The sequence below is a fragment of the Pteropus alecto genome, unplaced genomic scaffold (genome assembly GCF_000325575.1).
Source record: "Pteropus alecto unplaced genomic scaffold, ASM32557v1 scaffold224, whole genome shotgun sequence".
Classification (NCBI taxonomy): Eukaryota; Metazoa; Chordata; class Mammalia; order Chiroptera; family Pteropodidae; genus Pteropus; species Pteropus alecto.
This window is the reverse complement of record NW_006436289.1, coordinates 2636819-2643589: the sequence shown is the minus strand read 5'-3', so window position 1 is coordinate 2643589 and position 6771 is coordinate 2636819. Positions and strand designations below refer to the sequence as shown.

Sequence of the window (6771 nt, the reverse complement as noted above, 5' to 3'; positions counted from 1 at the left end):
AAAGAGACATGAAAACCAAATCAAATGCGTGACCCGATAGACTCTAGATAACGGAGGACAAAGAAACATAAAGAATACTTAATGGAACAACTAGAGAAATCTCAATATGGACTAGATATTAGATAATAATACTGAATCAATGTTAAATTTCTTGAATGTAATAATGGTACTGAGGTTTCGTAAGTAAATGTCCTTATTCTCAAGAGTTATGAACTGAAGTGTCATGTCACTATGCCTGCAACTTGCTTTCATGCGGTTCAGAAAAAATACAAATATGTGTGTTCACATTATTTAGAGAGCTAGAGATAAAGCAAATGGGCAGAATGTTAACAGTTGAAATTAAGGAAGGAGTGCAGAAGCATTCATTGTACTTTCCTTTCTACTTTCCTGTGGTTTTCAAATTTTTCAAAATAAAAGTTGAAAAGGAATTAGACTATAACCTTCTGGAAGACAGCTAATGCGCCTAACAAAGTAAAATGACATAAAAGCAGATGCTCAATTTAAAAATCATTTTTAAATTCTCATTTTTCTACCAAGTGACTTATCGGTTACCTACAGAAATACAAGTTCTTTATTTAAATATAGCATATAAAATATAGGAGACTAGATAAAATAATAAAGCCCTACCTATGTTAAAAGTCCCGGAAATTTAAGATTATAATCACTGTCAGTTTCTCTAAAGTACTGGACAATTCCACTTACTTCCAAAAAACATTCAACTCCAGGTTGTTCTTCAGCTTTACCTTAGAGACAGTCGAGTTCATCTTGAATTAATCTTTCCAGCACTGTATTCATTTTTTTAGTATTCTCAAACATGTGAGGGACTTACTTACAAATGTGATTAGTAGTGCTAGTAGTAGCCAGAGACATATCCCTCATCTTTAAGCAGTGTCTATTTTAATAAAAGCCAGATGTGTGTGTGAGTGTGTGTGTGTGGGTATGTACATATATACATACACATATACCTATATGCAATATTTCCTTTTCAAGTACGTTTATATATATGATCTTATTTTATTTTTAACACCCTGTAAGGTACGTTGTTTTTGCCGTTCCTAACTCACAGGTAAAGCACAAGGTTTTAACATTCTGTAACCTAAACTGGGTATTCCGTTAGCCAACCTGGCTCAGAGATAGAGAGATTTGCTTCAAAAAATGGAAAGGAACAGCAACTAACATTCACATGATTACTAACCAAACTACAGAAAGAAAACAGAGGTCTCTTTACAAGGATGGGTGCTCACAAGATATGCACAAGGAAAAGTGAAGTTCAGTGTCATTTAAGCTAATCTCTACTTGAATCTTTTAAGAGATAAAACTATTTGAGCAGTAATTTAGTACTAAATTAACTTGGGTTTTTTTCTCCCTATCTTTGAAGTTTTTGTTGTTTAAGTGTTTCTGCAAGAGAAATGAAGCAATGTTCCTTTCCTATTCAGAAAAGAGAAACAAACTGATGACTTGTAGTAAGATCTGGGTGGCTTGGCTTACCATAGGCATATTCAGCAAAGAGCCAAATACATACTACATTTTTCATAACACCTTTTTACTCCAGAATAATCAAGTTTTCATGTCGCTGAATTATCATACTACATAACCTTCTACTAGCAAAAACTGAACCTGAAGAGGAAGGATGCCAGACAAGGAAAAAAGTAAGGGAAGAACTACAGCAGATATTATTACCAGATAAAGGCTTTGAAGATTCTTAAGATAACAAGATTAGCAGTTAGACTGAGAATAAATGTTTCCTTTTTTTTTTTTTTTTTTTTTTCTTAAGCCAGTGACAATTCACCCACAATGTTATCAACTAAAATGGGTTCTGCCATGATGCTGGAGATGACTGTATTTAGATAGGTAGCACTGCTCCCAAAGTCCAACCTATTGAAAACTCTGGCTAATAAAGGCCTGGGTTTTAGCTCACTTCCTTTCTGGCTCACCAGGCAGGTACTTCTTAGTAATGAGACATATGAAACGTGAGCACTGAACACTCCGTAAAGGTGACCTATTTGGGGTCATCTTCAGAGGGGCTAATCTCATGTATGGCAAATCAAGAGCTCCTGACTCTTCTGAACTTCCGACTCCTAAAGGACTTACCTTTTTGTCTGAAAAGTCTTACTTTGTCAGCTTGTAATCTGCCCTTATTCAAACATGGACCACCAAAAAGATGTGATGAATGCACTTTCAGCATTCTAAAGTTTAAAATTTTCATTAAAATAATGGCCATAATATCTATACACTTTGGCTTACCATAAAGAAACAGATATACATATATAGATATATAGATATATATAGATATCTATATATCTATATAGATATCTGAAAAACATAAAAAGAAATATCTATGTTGGAGTATGTTTTAAATAAGTATGTGTTAGTTAAACTGAAAGGTGCAAAGGAAAGATGTTTATTTGTAAGTAAAGGAGAATCAGCTGTCCTATACCTATAGAGCAAAACAGTTAAGATATACACAGATAAGAGCAGTTTTATGCAAAGGCAACCAGGTGAAGACTGATCAGTGGAACCACTTTCTTCCTCTGTTTCACTGGAGAATCATCAGTCTTCCAGTCCCATCAGGATTGGGCTGAAAAGTAATAAGAAATGAGGGCAATTAGAGAGAGAGTGAGGCAGCAGTTGAGGAAGGAACAACCTAGACAAAACAGCGTGGATTTTGAATCCCATGCAAGAAGCCAAGAATTTGAGATTAGATTTTCTGTAAGGGAGGGGTCGTGATCCTGTCCAGAAAGAATTAAAATTGAGGTAGGTAGATTTATATTCTGACTAGCAGAGCGTGGGTCAAGAGAATCGGCTAGGAATCTTCTGCTAGTAAAACAGTCTGGAGAAGAAGGACATTGAGGCTTCCAGAGAATGTCGTGGAGAAACAATCAGCCCATTTTATTTCACTCCAAGAGTGAAAGCTAAAGAGGGGAAAAAAAAGACTCCAAATTTAGGGGCCTTAGAGACCAGGATGACAATGGTGTCATATGCAATAATGCTGACTGTGAGAAAAGTTGACACCTATGACAGAAAAGATGAAAGATTCAATTTCTGACATGTTAACTTTTAGGTTAATCCTAGCCAAGTAAAGATATGGTACAGACAATAAGAGATACAGGGCAGGTGAACTCTCTGTTTTCAGGCAGATTCCTCCCCTCCCCCTTCAGGGACCTCATAACTTAATTCCAACTTGACATAGCAGTCTAGTACTGGATAGCTAGAGAGGAATTAGAACGCCTACCTTACCAAAGAAGGCTGCCAGGAGCAAGATACTTATTCCAGGCATTTTCAAAAGTCCATGTCACTAGAATATCAACTTCAAACACTGAGTAGCATTTAAATATATATCACAGCACTTTCATTTCAACCTATTTAACATTTCTGAAATATCTAGATCAAAATGTTGGGTCAAATGACTATATTCCAGTAAAACATCTACTAAAAGAAAAAATTTTCCCCACCCCACAACTCTCAAGAGATTCAAGACATCTGTCAATCATAACAGATTTTCTTAGTACCTACTTTCTCTCAACCTTACAGCCAAGTTTCTTTTTTGAGTAATGATAAAGGCCACACATCGCTTTTGCAAGTATATAAATACCTCCCTCTCCCTTTCTTCTAACACTAGTTCAAGGCCAACTGCACCAAAGCTTTTGAGAACCAGCACTGGAAGATCTTCAAAGAGAAACTGCCCATTAACCACAACAGCAGCTGCTGTCTAGAGCCTGCAATTTAAATCTCTGAAAAAGAAACTGTGGCTTCTGAAATTTAAACAAGGAGGTGCCACTTGTAATTACAAACATTCCAGTGGGTTCCTTCCTTCATTGATGGTTTCCAAACAAAGGCTGTTTATTCAATTTTGGTGGCGCTCCCCAAACTGTGAATGTAGGCATTCCTTTGTGCTTTTCTTGTGCTGTGGCCAGCTCAGAAGAGAGGTGCAGGTTTTTACCTGGCCATGGCTGCTTAGACCCCTCAAAACCATCTCATGTGTAATTGCTTGTTTGGCTAAAAACCAAAAAAAATCAAATGCTTCAGATTTATAGTCCACATTAAATACATTTAAGAACTTTTTAAAATAAACACATACACAAACACAAAACCTCACATTTCACGAAACTCAGAAAATAGAACCAACCTATTTTCTGAAAAAACAAAGAAGTTCAGAAATTAACACTGAAGCATTTCAACATTTCTAGCTAAAATTATAAATTCATATTTTAAATCAATGGGGCAAATACTGAGAAGTAAAAATAGTAACCTTTTCTCTTCCTACTCTGTGCCCCTATCCTACAAAAATAAGGGCCAGATACTTACAGCTTGTTGTATGGGTTTCCCACAGCGCAGAAGGCATTTTGTGATCACTTCAGCTACAGAATACAGGCTGAAATTAGCACTAAGCCAGTTAGAAATGAGAAAAGGAATTTTTTTCTTTTAAGCTTTATATTCAAAATACATAAAGGCATTTATATTCCTTAGAGGTATTTAAAGATAAATATATGAATGAGGTATCTATCTCACAACCATCAAACTAAAATAGCCTTTCCTACAGAAGTCCTCATATGGAGCATATTCATTACGAGAACAACTGGAAATAGCCAATCTCACCAGGGGTGCTTTCCATAGCACACCAGTTGACAGATTAGCTACAATTACTGCATATTTACACAACCATATTTACATGACAATAAAACTCATCTTATCCGATCCGAAAAAAACCTTGCTCAAAATAAGCCAAACCACACAAAAAGGTCTCCTCAGTGCAGGCGGTAATCACACTCTGGCTTCTATGGTTTCTGCCCCAGCTTTTACCCACTATAACAAGCCTTTACCTTCCTCGGTAAAGCAAGGGAAAGGCAAAAATTCTGCATACTAGTTTAGAAGATGTACATTCAGCTAATGATAAGCTAATGATACTGTGATTACGGAGGGCGGGTGCGGGAAGGGGACTGTATCTTACAAAGATTTGTTCTAAAGTAAATTACAGAAGAAATAATAGGATGTCTAGGATTTGTCCAAAATAATCTGGGAAGGGGAGAAAGTGTACAGAGGATGCAATGACCATGAGTGGATAATCACTGAACTGGGTGACTGACACACAGGATTAATTATGGCATTCTTTCTGCTTTTGTGTATATTTGAACATTTTTCATAGTAAAATGGAAAAATGAAGTATGATCAATGTAAAAAAAGTCATCTTGAGGAAAAAAATAACTTTTTTTCTTTAAAAAGAAACAAATTATATTCAGCTTTTTCTCTACTTAATGAAAAGGGACAGGCACCTGGTAAGAAAATCAGGATGTGTTCTTGCTCTTAACTTCAGGACCCTTCCTTTTTTTCCTTAGTTATGTGGAATGAGTTCTAGTGTTAATATTAATCCTTGAAAAGGCAAGTCAAAAGCTTAGAACTATAAAGCCGAGCCTTCTGAAATCTAGTTTTCGTGCACTTGACTTATTATAGCTACACAAATCCAGAGCTCTGCCCTATGAAGGTGCTTTGGACGACGGTCATATTGTGGCTGCCAAATAAAGTCCAGAGGTTTCAGAATCATTCGTCAACACTGAAGACAACCTTACCAAGAACTGGTCTTTTCTTCTCAGAGGTCACTCCTCTGATCCATGGGTTCATTACCTAGAAGAGCAATTAATCTTCCCGTGTTCAGAATACAAACTATTCCTAGCCAAGATACTGTCCACCCATGATCCATATCCCTCACTGGGCATCCCTGCTGAGAGGTGAAACAGTTTCACTGGCTGGGCATTAAGGGACTTAGACCCGCTCCCCAACTAGGATGCATAGCTAACTCAGCCTCAGTTAAATGGTAAGCAAGGTCTTTCCCTCACTTGGTTTCGGCTCCCTCACCGTAAAATAATGGGATTTCACCAAATGATTTCTAATATCCTTCCTCTTTCAAAAACTCCATGATTATTAGAATCTCTAATTCTTCAACAGGTAAGAATAAGAAAAAGAGCTTTGGTGCTAAAATGGTACATTTTTCTATTACATACTTTTTAAACGTGAATATTGTATTGGGTGAGTTTTTATGTGAGTGTGTGTATGTGTGTATATATATATGCACGTATGAATATATACACATTTGTATGAGTACAAACACACACACAACATACACTCACATACACAGCAACTGATATCATTAGGTGCTTATATGGGACTAATTGCTTCCAACTCAAAGCAGCAAATTTTCAATTCTGCAACAGATGTCGCTGTGTGATTTCTCCTTTCTGCGCTGGATTTTCAGTTAAAAATGCCCAGCATTAATGGTCAGTACTATTCTTCCCAAGAAAGGGATACGGCATTTGAGCCCTTTGGATTTATTTCTTATAACTTTTCTTCACATGCTGGTAAATTCCCATTCAAATCATAGCATCGATTAGTTTGGCCCAATTTAAGAGATTCACCCACATAAAAATGGGCCTTTTTGTTAAAACACACACAAACACATACACCCACATTTTAAAAATGTAAATTCTAAGTGGCTAATTAGACATTAAAATGTTACATACAGAAATCCAGAGAATGAGACAGTTTATATTCACGGCAATATTATCAGTTTTTTAAAGCCTGAAAATCATTAGCAATACAGGCCAAGGAATAAATAATTCACTTATGTATGGGGCCAAAATGTACAAAGTATGAGCCCAAGTCACTAAAAACTTCAAGAGCACCATTAATGACAATGAAAATTTTAGATTTCAGTTTTTACAGCATTTCTTTGAAAATAAATAGTCAGGCTAATATTATAATTGCAAGACATCTTACCAA

At 36.2% G+C, this 6771-nt stretch overlaps 1 protein-coding gene across 2 annotated transcripts in view; it reads right to left on the bottom strand.

The window, feature by feature from the left end:
* The window catches only part of CADM1 (cell adhesion molecule 1), a 320221-nt gene that overhangs the window by 309548 nt on the left and 3902 nt on the right, over positions 1 to 6771 (bottom strand). The window lies entirely within an intron of this gene.